Below are 15,405 nucleotides of genomic sequence, written 5' to 3'. Positions count from 1 at the left end.
ACTAAATATTTATTAACTATTTAATAAACTACCTAGCTAAAATAAAGACAAATTGACCTGTAAAATAAAACCTAACCTAAGTTACACTAACACCTAACACTACACTATAATTAAATTAATTCCCTAAATTAAATACAATTAAATACAATTAATTAAAGTTAAAGTTAATTAAAGAACAAAACCCCCCCACTAAATTACAGAAAATAATAAACAAATTACAAGATTTTTAAACTAATTACACCTAATCTAATCCCCCTAACAAAATAAAAAAGCCCAGCGAAAATAAAAAAAGCCCTACCCTATACTAAATTACAAATAGCCCTTAAAAGGGCCTTTTGCGGGGCATTGCCCCAAAGTAATCAGCTCTTTTACCTGTAAAAAAAAATTACAATACCCCCCCAACATTAAAACCCACCACCCACACAACCAACCCTACTCTAAAACCCACCCAATACCCCCTAAAAAAAAAACTAACACTAACCCCTTGAAGATCACCTTACCAGGAGAAGTCTTCATCCAACTGGTCCGAAGTCCTCAACGAAGCCGGGAGAAGTCTTCATCCAAGCCGGGCGAAGTTGTCCTCCAGACAGGCAGAAGTCTTCATCCAGACGGCATCTTCTATCTTCATCCATCCAGCGTGGAGCGGGTACATCTTCAAGACATCCGACGTGGAGCATCCTCTTCATCCGACGGCTAACACTGAATGAAGGTTCCTTTAAATGATGTCATCCAAGATGGCGTCTCTTCAATTCCGATTGGCTGATAAAATTCTATCAGCCAATTGGAATTAAGGTAGAAAAAATCCTATTGGCTGATGCAATCAGCCAATAGGATTGAGCTGGCATTCTATTGGCTGATTGGAACAGCCAATAGAATGCCAGCTAGTTTAGGGTTTATTTTACAGGTAAGTATTTAGTTTTAAATAGGAATTATTTAGTTAATTATAGTAATTTTTATTTAGATTTCTTTTAATTATATTTAAGTTAGGGGGGGTAAGGTTTAAACTTAGATTTAGGGGTTAATAACTTTAGTATAGTGGCGGCGACGTTGGGGGCGGCAGATTAGGGGTTAATACATGTAGGTAGGTGTCAGCAATGTTAGGGATGGCAGATTAGGGGTTAATAATATTTAACTAATGTTTGCGAGGCGGGAGTGCGGCGGTTTAGGGGTTAATATATTTATTATAGTGGCGGCGATGTCCGGTTTGGCAGATTAGGGGTTACAAATTTAATTTTAGTGTTTGCGATGCGGGAGGGCCTCGTTTTATGGGTTAATAGGTAGTTTATGGGTGTTAGTGTACTTTTTAGCACTTTAGTTAAGAGTTTTATGCTACAGCGTTGTACCATAAAACTCTTAACTACTGACTTTAAAATGCGGTACCAGTCTTGACAGGAGAGGGTGTAACGCTCACTTTTTGTCAGACTCGTAATACCGGCGCTATGCAAGTCCCATTGAAAAAAGAGGGTACGCAATTTATATAAGGGGATTTGCGGTATTTCCAAGTCTGGCCAAAAAAGTGAGCGGTACACCTGTACCTGCAAAACTCGTAATACCAGCAGGCGTTAAAAAGCAGCGTTAGGACCGGCCAACGCTGCTTTTTAAGCCTAACGCAAAACTCGTAATCTAGCCGTATCTTACTAAAAAGAGCTTTCCTCACAGGAGGATATAAGAACAGCCATGTATATAGTTAAATAACTATATAGTAAACTTCATAAATATATCTCAACACTAAATGGCAGGGTTACATAAGTTGAAGAGCAATGTACAACAAAAAACAACATACAACAACTCACTAATAAATTAGCTTTGCAGGATTAAACAATACTATTGCTAAATAAAAAGCTTGTAGATTTAGACAATTAAAGTCGATGCAATAACTTGCATGCCAGGGAAGTGTCTAAATCAATACTCCCATTATCCTTAAAAGAGTATCTTCAAGAACTATTCAGAACAATTAAAGAAACCCCTGACTCACCTGAAATTCAAATTAAAGGGGGCACATAGGGCACTATGATCCAAAACTCCAGCCAAAGCTTCACCTTAAAATGTTATACTAAAACTCTTACATTTCCAGGGTAAAGAGGAAATTTTATGGTGCGCAAGATCTAAAGACCTAATATTCTGATTTTCACTGACCTAAGCTTTTCCACACTACAAACTCTACTGACTCAGAAAATTCCATTCAGATGAGGCTTTCCAGTTTGCATAATAGTGACAAAAGACAACAAAACTGCGAAATACTGCTAAGAAACAGACCTGAAAACATTTTGCTCTCAATTTTCTATACAAGTTCAACCCCCAACGCAAGAAAAGATACATAAACGTATTGCTGTAACCAACCGGCTCTCCAGAATGGACTCAAGAGCAGGTATATGCTGCAAAATCTTCAAAGAACAGGTTGTTTATTTTATAATAGCAATAGACTGAATTGATCTATATATACTTGTAGTTTACACCTTAGGCTAAAAACTTGTCTCTACTTGTGCTACAGCATTATTAGGACTTTTAAGTCTTCATATTTTTATTTGAATGCATATATATGAATATGATTATTGTTAATTATGTTGCATTTTGTACAAAGTTGACATAATAACCTTTAACACTGTACTGTTATACATGTTACATTCCCATACACATCCATATTATACCATTTCTGGAAAACAACACAAAGCAGGCACCTCATGGAGCAATATTGTTTCTCATATGCAGCATATGAAATGTATAGCTGTACTCACATATGAGAATGCACTACAACTAATGCGAGATTGGCAGGCTGGATCCTCTGAGCCATCCGGCAGACTGTGATTTCCTCTCCCTCACACCTGAACAATCCCAACATATACAGACCACCCCTAATATATAAACATCACATGATTCTGATGATCCTCCTCTCTCACAGCCAAGTAAATCCTACCTTCAGTAATGATAATACCTAAAACCCCTCTATGGCTCCCAATCAGTCTTTATATTAAAGACTTTACTCACTAGCTAGATTAAATACTCTAGAGCAGGGGTATCAAGCTCAATGTATCTGGGGGGCCATTGTTCAAGTGTTCATTGCCCCTGGGGGCCTCTTGAACTGAGTAAGTGCTTCAGAACTAGATATAGTAGGAACTGGAAATTACATTTACCTAAGTAGTAGTGCATGCTGGGAGTTTTAGCTCACAGAAGATATACACAGTTGTGTATATTTATCTTGTGTGCCAAATGAAGTGATCATTCTAGAACTGTATTTCAATGTAAAAAGTGACATTTATCCAAGCATTGTATGGTGGTTGTGTACACTGAACACTTGTCTTTCTATTTATCTTGTGAGTACCTATATAGAACATCAATGAGTTACAACTCTTAGAACCTTAAAAAAATTGACAGCCCCAATTAATGGTTTACCTATTAAACAAAGGAGGGCCAGATGAAACTATCTTGAGGGCCGCATATGGCCCCAGGGCCTATACTATGAGACCACTGCTCTAGACAATGGTGTAGGACATTTTTGGATTACGTGTGACGTACAATGATTGTATTCAAATATCATACATAGAGATCTTTGCTGTAGAGACATTTTTAAGCAAAGATATGTATCTCCAAAAACAATTTATATCACAACTTATTGCATTCTTACCTCAATCAAGTGCATAAGGGATGCACTATGGCTTAAAGATGACTCCTATAGAACAACTTGTGAGTTCCTATTCATATAATGGGTATCAGAGGTTGCATATGAGGGAAACATTTTTATTTTATAGGTTAGAAACCTTGAATCCCAAAGTTCATAATGCCAAAATGAACCTTGCTGTTTTTAATTAATTAAGTGCTTAAACGATTCACAAAATATTTTACATAGTTATTAGATAGGTTAGTTGAAGAAAATATGTGTGGTTTATTCTGTGAGCCATGTCTGTCTTCTAGCCCTTTGAGGGGGAGTATACACATATGTAGATAGCACTTTATAGGGTTGTATTATAAGTGAGGAGTAAGTGGGTATTGTTTTTCTAAATAGGAATTGTTTTGTCATGAGTACGATTGGGGAGCATATTTCATATATAATTTTGCATCTTTAATGCTTTAGATACAAAAAAGATTATCACTTAGATATTATTAATGGATATATATATATATATATACACCAGGGTACAGCATTTACGATAGCTTCATATATTACTTTCTGCCCGTGGTGCACTTTAAAAAATTACATATGCAGCAAGAAATGAAAAGGCACTCAATGGGTCTTAAACATGAATCACTTTTTAAACAATTGATTATTTCTTGCTGTATGTATATATATATATATATATATATATATATATATGTATCCCAAAGGAGAAAATATGGCAGATCCGGAGACAAAAAACTTGATCAAAAGTAGAATTTATTCAGCAATGTTGCCGGAATACAGGTGAATAGGATAAATGGCAAATGGACATCTGACGCATTTCGCGCATGCGCACATATATATATATATATATATATATATATATATATGTTTTTTTTGCATGATGATCACTTACATATTTTTATTCAAATGAGGATAATATTATGGATCGTTGGATTTTTGAACAGCTGCTAGAGTGGTGCCTTTTTTTTGTATAGTTTTAAAATGTAATATTATCATCATGACTGTGAGAGAGGAGTATCGTCAGCACCATGTGAGGTTTATATATTATGGGTGGTCTGTATATGTTGGACTTTTATGGGTGTGACAGAGAAGACATAACGTGTAGCTGTTTGGTTACGGACATTAGTCTATTTGATAGGTTGAAAGATAAGGAGGTGCACCTGCATCACAAGTTATGGAGGTGTTAGTGGGCTAGAGGATACGTCAGATAAAAGTTGGTGCAGTATGAGTCACTGATAGGTGATTATTTTATTGAATTAGAGAGTGAACGAGGGAATTGCACCCGTCCCAGATTTGTTTCTATGTTTCAGTTTTTTTATATATTTTATTTCACGACACAATGTTATTGATTTTATAATTATGATGTGGCACAAGGGCTGGACTAAGACTAAAAAGCAGCCCTGGAAAAATATAAAGACCAGCCCTAATTTCTGTTAATTACTGGGACACTTCTTCCCCAATATTGTTTTCAGAATGAAATAATATTACAGTACTTTGTATTAAATAAAAATGACAGATTGATGTTATAGCAACCCTACAACCCAATTGCATCCATTAATCACCACTTTAAATTGTAGCTTTATAGTCCCAGCTGCTGCAGCCCACCGGGAAATCTTCTGGTATCCTGGAAGGCCAATCTGGCCCTGAGTGGCACACTGGACTGTAACAAGGGGGTTACGAGGGGCTTGGTGACAGACAAGGACAGATTAGAAATGATGTTTTTGATGAAGTTATATATGATGTTTTTGTTGATGAAACATATTGACAAAATGTATGATGACACTTTAGGGGTGGAGAATGAATCACTGCTGATTGGTTAAAGGTGGCTATAAAGAGGAGTAGAGTTATTTTGTTCTTATTGTAAACTTGTTTTTAGCCTACAGAAACATCGTTTTTATAGCTGAGAAACACGTAGCTATGTTTTGTAAAACATTCCTCTGACTGGCACAGATAGTGGGGCCAATTTATAAAAGTGTGAGCGGACATGATACGATGTAGCATATCATGTCCGCCGCACATCGATAAATTCCGACAGCATACGCTGTCTGCATTTATCATTGCACAAGCAGTTCTTGTTAACTGTTTATGCAATGCCGCCCCCTGCAGGGAGTGTCAATAGGCCCGAATGTATAGAATCGGGTGGATTGAAGACCGCAGCCTCAGAGGCAGCAGATCAGTTATTTAGGCCACTGCTTCATAACTGCTGTTTCCGGCGAGCCTTAAGACTCGCGCGGAAACAGGGGCATCAAGCTTGATTCAGAGCTTAATAATTTGACCCCTATATCTCATCTGGGGGACTCTGGTGGTATACTTACCCCATTGCCTGTGCTAGCAGCGAAGTCCCGTCTATCCTGATGCGTGGGTTTGGAGCGGTGGAGCCATTCTGTTGTGGGAGGTGAGCCTGCTGGATGGTTCAGAGTATCCGGCCTGCCAATCTTGCACTAGTTGTAGTGCATTCACATATGTGAGTACAGCTATACATACACTATCATGTGCTGCATATGAGAAACAATATTACACCATTAGGCACCTTCTTTTTGTGGTTTTCCAGAAATGAACATTGCATGCCTATGTTTTTCAAGAAGTGGAAGCTCATGGATGTGTTTCGTGAGCTTCATTTTTGTGAATTGAGCATCATATTTTGAAACAAAGTTTCTTTACTCTGATTTTATTCCTTCTGGTGTTATAACTTTAAGTGTCCCCTATATTTAAATAATTTATATTATATGAAAATCCCCTCCAAAATGAACCATTGCTCACAAATACACATATAGTGCCAGATTAACAGTGGAGCACTAATGATAACGAGGTTGCGATAAGCAGTATTGCTTGGCCGTGCAATTATTAGCTTGCAACTTGATATTACAAGTTGATGGTTAAATGGCCTTAACGCTCGACAGGTTAATTCACCCAACTTTGCTCGCATGCAACCTATACTTTTAATGGATAGCGCGCACAATATATAATGCTCATATTACAAGTTGAAAGTTATAGATTACGTGCGATTAAAAGCCCAAATAGCGTTCAAAAAATTTGCATGCCCTGAAACCCAAAGTAAAATGTAAGTCTAAAAACAAAAGTGGCAAAAAAACACAACATAAATAGAGATAAATTATTACACTCATACTGTATATACACTATCCAATAAAATCAAATCATACAGATATTAAAATAAAAAAAGTTATAAGGGCTTCATATTCTATCTTCATCCCGGTGTCACGGAGCTGTGGAGGCGCAGAGCTGTTGAAGCGCGGAGCATCGTCTTCGGAGGCGCGTACATCCAGCGTGGAGGATCCTCTTCATACGGTCATCGCCGTACACTGAAGCTTCAATGTAAGGTACCAGTTTAAATATGGGGTACCTTGCATTCCTATTGGCTGACATTTTTAAACCAGCCAGTAGGATGAGAACAACTGAAATCCTATTGGCTGATTTGAACAGCCAAAAAGATTTCAGTAGCTCTCATCCTATGATGAAAAAAGAGAGAATTAAAGTCCCAAAGGTTAGAGCAGTGATTTTTAACCTTTTTTTTGCCGTGGCACACTTTTTTACATTAAAAAATCCTGTGGCACACCACCATCCCAAAATTTATGCTTTAACCTTTGGGACTTTAATTCTCTCTTTTTTCATGTTCAACTACGGACTACAGGGGTCCGTTTTTTGTCCCCTTTGAGCTTTCCTAATCAAAATCTGTTTGATTGACATCCAACACTACCTATTGCGCCCCTCATACTGGCACGTCATCATTTTCATATAGCACAGTGAGGAATTGTCCCGCAGCGATAACAAACCAGAAGAGCCCATGGGAGGAGCCTGCAACTGTTCTGGAGAGACTGTCCAGTTCAGTAGTGATGGGAAGTTCGGTTCTTCTGGGTGAATTGGTTCATTTCGGACGGTTCGATTAACTGAACCGGTTCATGAACCGATTCACCAGTTCACCTACTGAACATGAGGTAGAGCCGCAGATTTGCAGATCCGTTTCCTGCAGTGCTGATTCATTCCTGAATCATGAGTCACTGACTGTGTGAGTGTGTGACAGTCGACTCCTGAATCCTTTGTACTGGGACTACAAGCTATCTCTATATCTAAGCTAACTTTTACTTAGCAACAGCTACAAATTATATATATATTTGTAGCTGTTGCTAAGTAAAAGTTAGCTTAGATATAGAGGAAGAACAACAAATTATATATATATATATATATATATATATATATATATATATATATATATAAACAAACATGGGATGCTGAATGGGTTAATGTAAGTTGCAGTTAGGGGGTAAATGCAGGGGTCTGTTGAGAACTGCTGTGAGTGTGACCTGATATTTGAATCAGTGTACTGTTATCTAAAATGATTCATTGCAAAGGAGTTAGCTAACAGTACACTGATTCAACAACACTGGTAATATGATTCTAGAGTGAGATTCTGCTGTGTGATTCATTGCAAAGGAGGAGTTAGCAGAAGCAGAACTCACTCTAGGATCGTATTACCAGTGCTGCTGCAGACTCAGGAAGTGAACTGTTTGCAAACGAATCAGTTCAGTCTGGTGAACTGATTCATACAGTTCACTGAAAAGAACCAGTTCAAATGAATGATTCGTTCATGAACTGGACATCACTACAGTTCAGCTCTGGTTGTTGAGCGTTTTAAACAGTTGACAGAGATTACCGCCAGCGTGGAAAAGAGAGTGCACACGGGACTTGGACAGCTGATATCGGAGGGTGGGTGAGTGAAAAATGAATAGTTTTTTGGCACAGTTATCAGAGCAGTAATTAGCGCGTTACGGATCCTCTGGAGGCATTAGTTATTGTTTTGCCCACAAGTGGTCTGTGTATATAGTGCGAAGGTATAGGGTCTCCCCATACTCACCCTCTATTTGTACAATTTTTTTTACACTGAGGTATATGAGGGATAGAGCCCTTCTGCATTGGATATTCTGTGACCATATATATGCTCTAGTCTCACCCACCCTGCTTGCTGCATTAATATTATGCTTATGTCCCTCTTCAAGACTTTCTGTGTTATATGACGTTTGCACATGAATCTTTCCAATTAGTTTCATTTAACCACTTGATCTGTTTCACCAAATATTTACTCATCCTATGGGGTGGGTTTTTATTTTAGATTAGGGCTTTGGGCAGTGTAAAGGAGCCGAATGCCCTTTTAAGGGCAGTAAAAGAGCTGCATGCCCTTTTAAGGGCAATGTCCATACAAATGCCCCTTTAGGGGCAATGGGTAGATTAGGATTTTTTATTTTGGGGGGTTGGTTGGTTGGGGGGTTTTTACTTTTAGGGGGGACTTTGTAATATTTTAATGTAAAAGAGCTGTTTAACTTAAAGGGGCAGTCAATATCAGAATTTGTGTTGTTTTAAAAGATAGATAATCCCTTAATTACCAATTCCCCAGTTTTGCATAACCAACACAGTTATAATTATACACGTTTTACCTCTGTAATTACCTTGTATCTAAGCCTCAGCAGACTGCTCCCTTATTTTAGTTCTTTTGACAGACTTGCATTTTATCCAATCAGAGCTGTTTCTATAGTAAACTCACGTGAATGAGCTCAATGTTATCTATATGAAACACGTGAACTAATGCCCTCTAGTGGTGAAAAACTATCAAAATGCATTAGGTTTAGTTTAATGTTAGTTTTTATTTATTTAAAAATAGAGATATTGTAGCTTTTACTTAAAATTAAGGGGTGTTAGGGTTTAATAGTTTAATTTAGTGTTTTGCGATGTGGGGGCTGGCAGTTTAGGGGTTAATAGGTTTAGTTTATTAGTTACAATGTGGGGGGCTGGTGGTTTAGGGTTTAATAGGTTTAGTTTATTTGTTGCGATATGGGGGGCTGACGGTTTAGGTGTTAATAGCTTTATTTAGTGTCGGCAATGTCAGGGAGCTGCGGATTAGGGGTTAATCACTTTATTTAGCGTCGGCGATGTCTGGGAGCAGCGGATTAGGGGTTAGTAACTTTATTTAGTGAAAAATGAGAAAGATTTTTACCAGAGAACTGCACAAAAAATAGAGTAGTGTATTATATAAGCGATAGAGGAGCTATTATGGGGGCTGTTAACTTAGCAACATATAGCGTGTGTGTGGGCGGTAGTTTGTACAAACAGCAGATGTATATATACACAGGTGTGGGTTTATCCAAATTCACAATTATAGTTGAAAGCAAGTGGGGTTTATATACCTGCCCAAAAACGCTATATCATGTGATAGGCAATTAGACAATCCACTATTCAAAACTGTATAACAAATTCCTGTACAAAGCAGTCATGAGGTATCCCACAGTGCGGTATGTGTGTAAAATCCACCTACATATCAGGGATGAGATCAATGTTCACAGAGAAAATACACCGTGCTGACCAGGCAGCATTTACCAGTGTACCTTGTATTGGATCCCTTTTTAAAATAGAGTACACACAACCGTTAAGCAGCCGATGCCTGTATCTAGCTGCAGTATCTAGTAACACTCACAGTTTAGCGTGGTCGTCTTGCAGCAGAGAGCTGCTTCAACTTGCCTTCTCGGTGTCCTCACCAATCCTCCTTACAGAACACACACTATTCGGCCCCTAAGCTCCTCCCTCTGACGTCCAGTCTGTGGAAACTCCCTTGTCAGCTCCCTTGGGGTATACCGGAACAAAGTGCAATGGAATGGAGTCCCAGTACTCCACAGGATAAAATGAAAAGAGAAAAAGTTTCAATACCCTCTTGCAAAAAACTTTGTGGTAGTAACACTTAGGTTGAAATAAAAAAAATACTTTATTAAATGGTAATCCATAGACAAACAGCAGGACTCCAAAGGTTAAAATGGGTGATACAAAGTTTGACCGGTTTCGGTCCTCAGACCATAGTCATAAACTAAGTTAAATTGAGGTTCCCAGTGTAAAGCACAGAGGGCTAGTAAATGCACATATCAATGGATTATTCCACTCTGTTGTTAGTATGTACTCTGTTAAGAAACCACCTTATATCTTGCTATTAACAGTGAATGAAGGTTTTAAGGTAACCGTTCATTATATTTGTTTTAAAAAAGGTAATAAAGTGTACTAGATAAATGGTACCTAAATTAACACCCCCTTTGAGAAAGCCGTGAGAACGGCGAAACATGTTAGGGCACTGGTGAGGAGTCAGGGAGCTCCTGTGTTTGTTAGGGCTTGCTCTATGTAGGGGAACTACGATATACTAACTTATTTAAACCTTCTATTATTACTTGTAAATTTTGGTTAGAATTTGGTAATTATCTGTCAAAGGTGTTCAATCTTACTTAAATCCATAAATGTGCAGGATAGACATTGGGCTCGTAGCTGATGGGGCTTTTACCGGATGTCAAGCCGCAATTGTAACACTATCAATATATTTCAAACTAAGCAATCCTAAGTGCAATTTAGGTACCATTTATCTAGTACACTTTATTACCTTTTTTAAAACAAATATAATGAACGGTTACCTTAAAACCTTCATTCACTGTTAATAGCAAGATATAAGGTGGTTTCTTAACAGCGTACATACTAACAACAGAGTGGAATAATCCATTGATATGTGCATTTACTAGCCCTCTGTGCTTTACACTGGGAACCTCAATTGCAGCGATTGCTATTATCTCCAATTCAGCCTGACATGCACTGTTAACTCCTTGTGCAATTCATAACACTACCAGCTTATCTATTTAATACTTTAGCTAACCCTATTAAATTTTGGTTTAGTTATATAAAAAATATTACAGTTTATCTGCATATCCAAGCAAATTGAACACCGCATATTGCAGTAAATTATATCTGAGACTCAGCACTTAATAACTTACATACAATCAATTAAATACTCAGGGGAAGCACAATTATAAGTCAAACTACTTCTGGTATAATTTTACAGATTCCAGCTAATTCATACAGCTGGAGTAATACATTTGCCAGATGGAGTAGTGACAATACTTTCTCCTTTGTTGTGTATGTAAACCGAATACCGCACATTGAAGTATAACTAAATTGCCCTTATTGAAGACAGCTTCTAACCAATTCTAAGAACCGCATTATATACCCAGGGGCACATTATTTTATTTACAACATATCTGTTGCAATTTTGATACTTAAAACTAATTGTTGTAACTTGAGCAACACGCTTGCCAGAGTGATAAGTGACTCCCTACGATTCAGTCAGTACTCCTGGATACCCAAGTTTGCACCAAACATACTGATTACAGATATTACCATACATTTCAAATATTTACAATACTTTCTGGATATAGGAGGTTTCAATGCATTATTACTCCAAGTGATAACTTGGCATACCGTGGGACTAATAATTACTATTTACCCATATTGTAGGTCCTTGTTCAACCATGTTCTTATTATAGAACAAATACAACGTTTGTGCTCAATAGTATACACTATACCGATATACTCGACGGGACCATTATAATATGTGATATCTATAGTAACAATAATATAAATTGTGTATTAGCAACCATTTAACCCCTCTAAGGACATTTACCTATGTCGTATAATTAGAGCCGCAGAGGTGGTAAATGTGGCTATATCTGCAAGCCTTATTTTAAAGTGATATCACTTAACAATCATAAGAACACATTTAAATTATTCAAAGAGAATAGTACAGACTCAAAATTCCATATTTATAAGGAATGTAACAAATCGTGCAAAAAAGCAATCAAATTAGCCAAAATTGAAAATGAAAAATTAATTGCAAAGAATTCTAAATCTAACCCAAAAAGGTTCTTAAGTACATAAATAGCAAAAAATCTAGGAAAGACAATATAAGTACATTAAAATGCAGGGAGGGTAGCATGATTAACAGTGACAGGGAGAAGGCTGAGATACTAAACCAGTTTTTTTTTTCAGTATATTGGATGAAACTTTGGAACAAAATAGAACATGCCAGCCCATACCATTATCTGGGTTATGTATAGAGGATATCAGGAACAAATTGGATAATATTAAGGTAAATAAAACTCCAGGACCAGATGGAATACACCCAAGGGTGTTAAGGGAATTTAGCACTGTTATAGACAAACCTCTACTCTTCATTTTTCAAGACTCATTATCCTCAGGCATGGTACCCAAGGATTGGCGTAAAGCTGATGTGCTGCCACTCTTCAAAAAGGGAAGTAGGGATGATCCAGTAAGCTATAGACCAGTTAGTCTGACATCAATAGTGGGGAATGTAATTGAAGGGATTATAAGGAATTATATTGATGAGCATATTCGTGTAAACAAGATTATGAGTTCTAATCAGCATGGTTTTATGAGAAATAGATCATGTCAAACTAATCTAATTAGATTCTATGAGGAAGTAAGTAAAAATATAGATAAAGGGGAATCAGTTGATGTGATATACTTAGATTTTGCAAAGGCGTTTGATACAGTGCCACATGAGAGATTAATGCACAAAATTAAGGGACTGGGAATAGCTGAAAATGTTATCTTATGGATAAATAACTGGATAAAAGATAGGGAGCAACGAGTAGTAGTAAATGGATCATACTAAGGCCTAGATTTGGAGTTCGGCGGTAGCCGTCAAAACCAGCGTTAGAGGCTCCTAACGCTGGTTTTGGCCACCCGCTGGTATTTGGAGTCAGTGATTAAAGGGTCTAACGCTCACTTTTCAGCCGCGACTTTTCCATACCGCAGATCCCCTTACGTAAATTGCGTATCCTATCTTTTCAATGGGATCTTTCTAACGCCGGTATTTAGAGTCGTTTCTGAAGTGAGCGTTAGAACTCTAACGACAAAATTCCAGCCGCCTGAAAATAGCAGGAGTTAAGAGCTTTCTGGCTAACGCCGGTTCATAAAGCTCTTAACTACTGTACCCTAAAGTACACTAACACCCATAAACTACCTATGTACCCCTAAACCGAGCTCCCCCCACATCGCCGCCACTCGATTAAAATTTTTAACCCCTAATCTGCCGACCGCCACCTAGGTTATACTTATGTACCCCTAATCTGCTGCCCCTAACCCCGCCGACCCCTGTATTACATTTATTAACCCCTAACCTGCCCCCCACAACGTCGCCGCCAGCTACTTACAATAATTAATCTTCCAACCGCAAAGCGCCGCCACCTACGTTATCCTTATGTACCCCTAATCTGCTGCCCCTAACACCGCCGACCCCTATAGTATATTTATTAACCCCTAACCTGCCCCCCACAACGTCGCCGCCAGCTACTTAAAATAATTAACCCCTAATCTTCCGACCGCAAATCGCCGCCACCTACGTTATCCCTATGTACCCCTAATCTGCTGCCCTAACATCGCCGACCCCTATATTATATTTATTAACCCCTAATCTGCCCCCCTCAACGTCGCCGACACCTGCCTACATTTATTAACCCCTAATCTGCCGAGCGGACCTGAGCGCTACTATAATAAAGTTAATAACCCCTAACCCGCCTCACTAACCCTATCATAAATAATATTAACCTCTAATCTGCCCTCCCTAACATCGCCGACACCTACCTTCAATTATTAACCCCTAATCTGCCGAGCGGAGCTCACCGCTATTCTAATAAATTGATTAACCCCTAAAGCTAAGTCTAACCCTAACACTAACACCCCCCTAAGTTAAATATAATTTTTATCTAACGAAATAAATTAACTCTTATTAAATAAATGATTCCTATTTAAAGCTAAATACTTACCTGTAAAATAAATCCTAATATAGCTACAATATAAATTATAATTATATTGTAGCTATTTTAGGATTAATATTTATTTTACAGGCAACTTTGTAATTATTTTAACCAGGTACAATAGCTATTAAATAGTTAAGAACTATTTAATAGTTACCTAGTTAAAATAATAACAAATTTACCTGTAAAATAAATCCTAACCTAAGATATAATTAAACCTAACACTACCCTATCAATAAAATAATTAAATAAACTACCTACAATTACCTACAATTAACCTAACACTACACTATCAATAAATTAATTAAACACAATTCCTACAAATAAATACAATTAAATAAACTAGCTAAAGTACAAAAAATAAAAAAGAACTAAGTTACAGAAAATAAAAAAATATTTACAAACATAAGAAAAATATTACAACAATTTTAAACTAATTACACCTACTCTAAGCCCCCTAATAAAATAACAAAGCCCCCCAAAATAAAAAAATCCCTACCCTATTCTAAATTAAAAAAGTTACAAGCTCTTTTACCTTACCAGCCCTGAACAGGGCCCTTTGCGGGGCATGCCCCAAGAATTTCAGCTCTTTTTCCTGTAAAAGAATAAATACAATACCCCCCCCAACATTACAACCCACCACCCACATACCCCTAATCTAACCCAAACCCCCCTTAAATAAACCTAACACTAAGCCCCTGAAGATCTTCCTACCTTGTCTTCACCATCCAGGTATCACCGATCCGTCCTGGCTCCAACATCTTCATCCAACCCAAGCGGGGGTTGGCGATCCATAATCCGGTGCTGAAGAGGTCCAGAAGAGGCTCCAAAGTCTTCCTCCTATCCGGCAAGAAGAGGACATCCGGACCGGCAAACATCTTCTCCAAGCGGCATCTTCGATCTTCTTCCATCCGGTGCGGAACGGGTCCATCTTGAAGCAGGCGACGCGGATCCTTCCTCTTCTTCCGTTGTCTCCCGACTAATGACGGTTCCTTTAAGGGACGTCATCCAAGATGGCGTCCCTCGAATTCCGATTGGCTGATAGGATTCTATCAGCCAATCGGAATTAAGGTAGGAATTTTCTGATTGGCTGATGGAATCAGCCAATCAGAATCAAGTTCAATCCGATTGGCTGATCCA

General features: G+C 37.9%; 1 protein-coding gene across 1 annotated transcript in view; it reads right to left on the bottom strand.

Annotated features, from left to right (window-relative positions):
- The window catches only part of LOC128660200 (patched domain-containing protein 3), a 190,050-nt gene that overhangs the window by 156,559 nt on the left and 18,086 nt on the right, over positions 1-15,405 (bottom strand). The window contains exon 2 of the mRNA XM_053713900.1: positions 10,098-10,288. The gene's annotated coding sequence lies outside the window, so the exon portion shown is untranslated. The remainder of the gene's footprint in view (positions 1-10,097; positions 10,289-15,405) is intronic.

This window comes from Bombina bombina, chromosome 5 (assembly GCF_027579735.1).
Source record: "Bombina bombina isolate aBomBom1 chromosome 5, aBomBom1.pri, whole genome shotgun sequence".
Lineage (NCBI taxonomy): Eukaryota > Metazoa > Chordata > Amphibia > Anura > Bombinatoridae > Bombina > Bombina bombina.
This window is presented reverse-complemented; position numbering and strand designations above follow the sequence as displayed.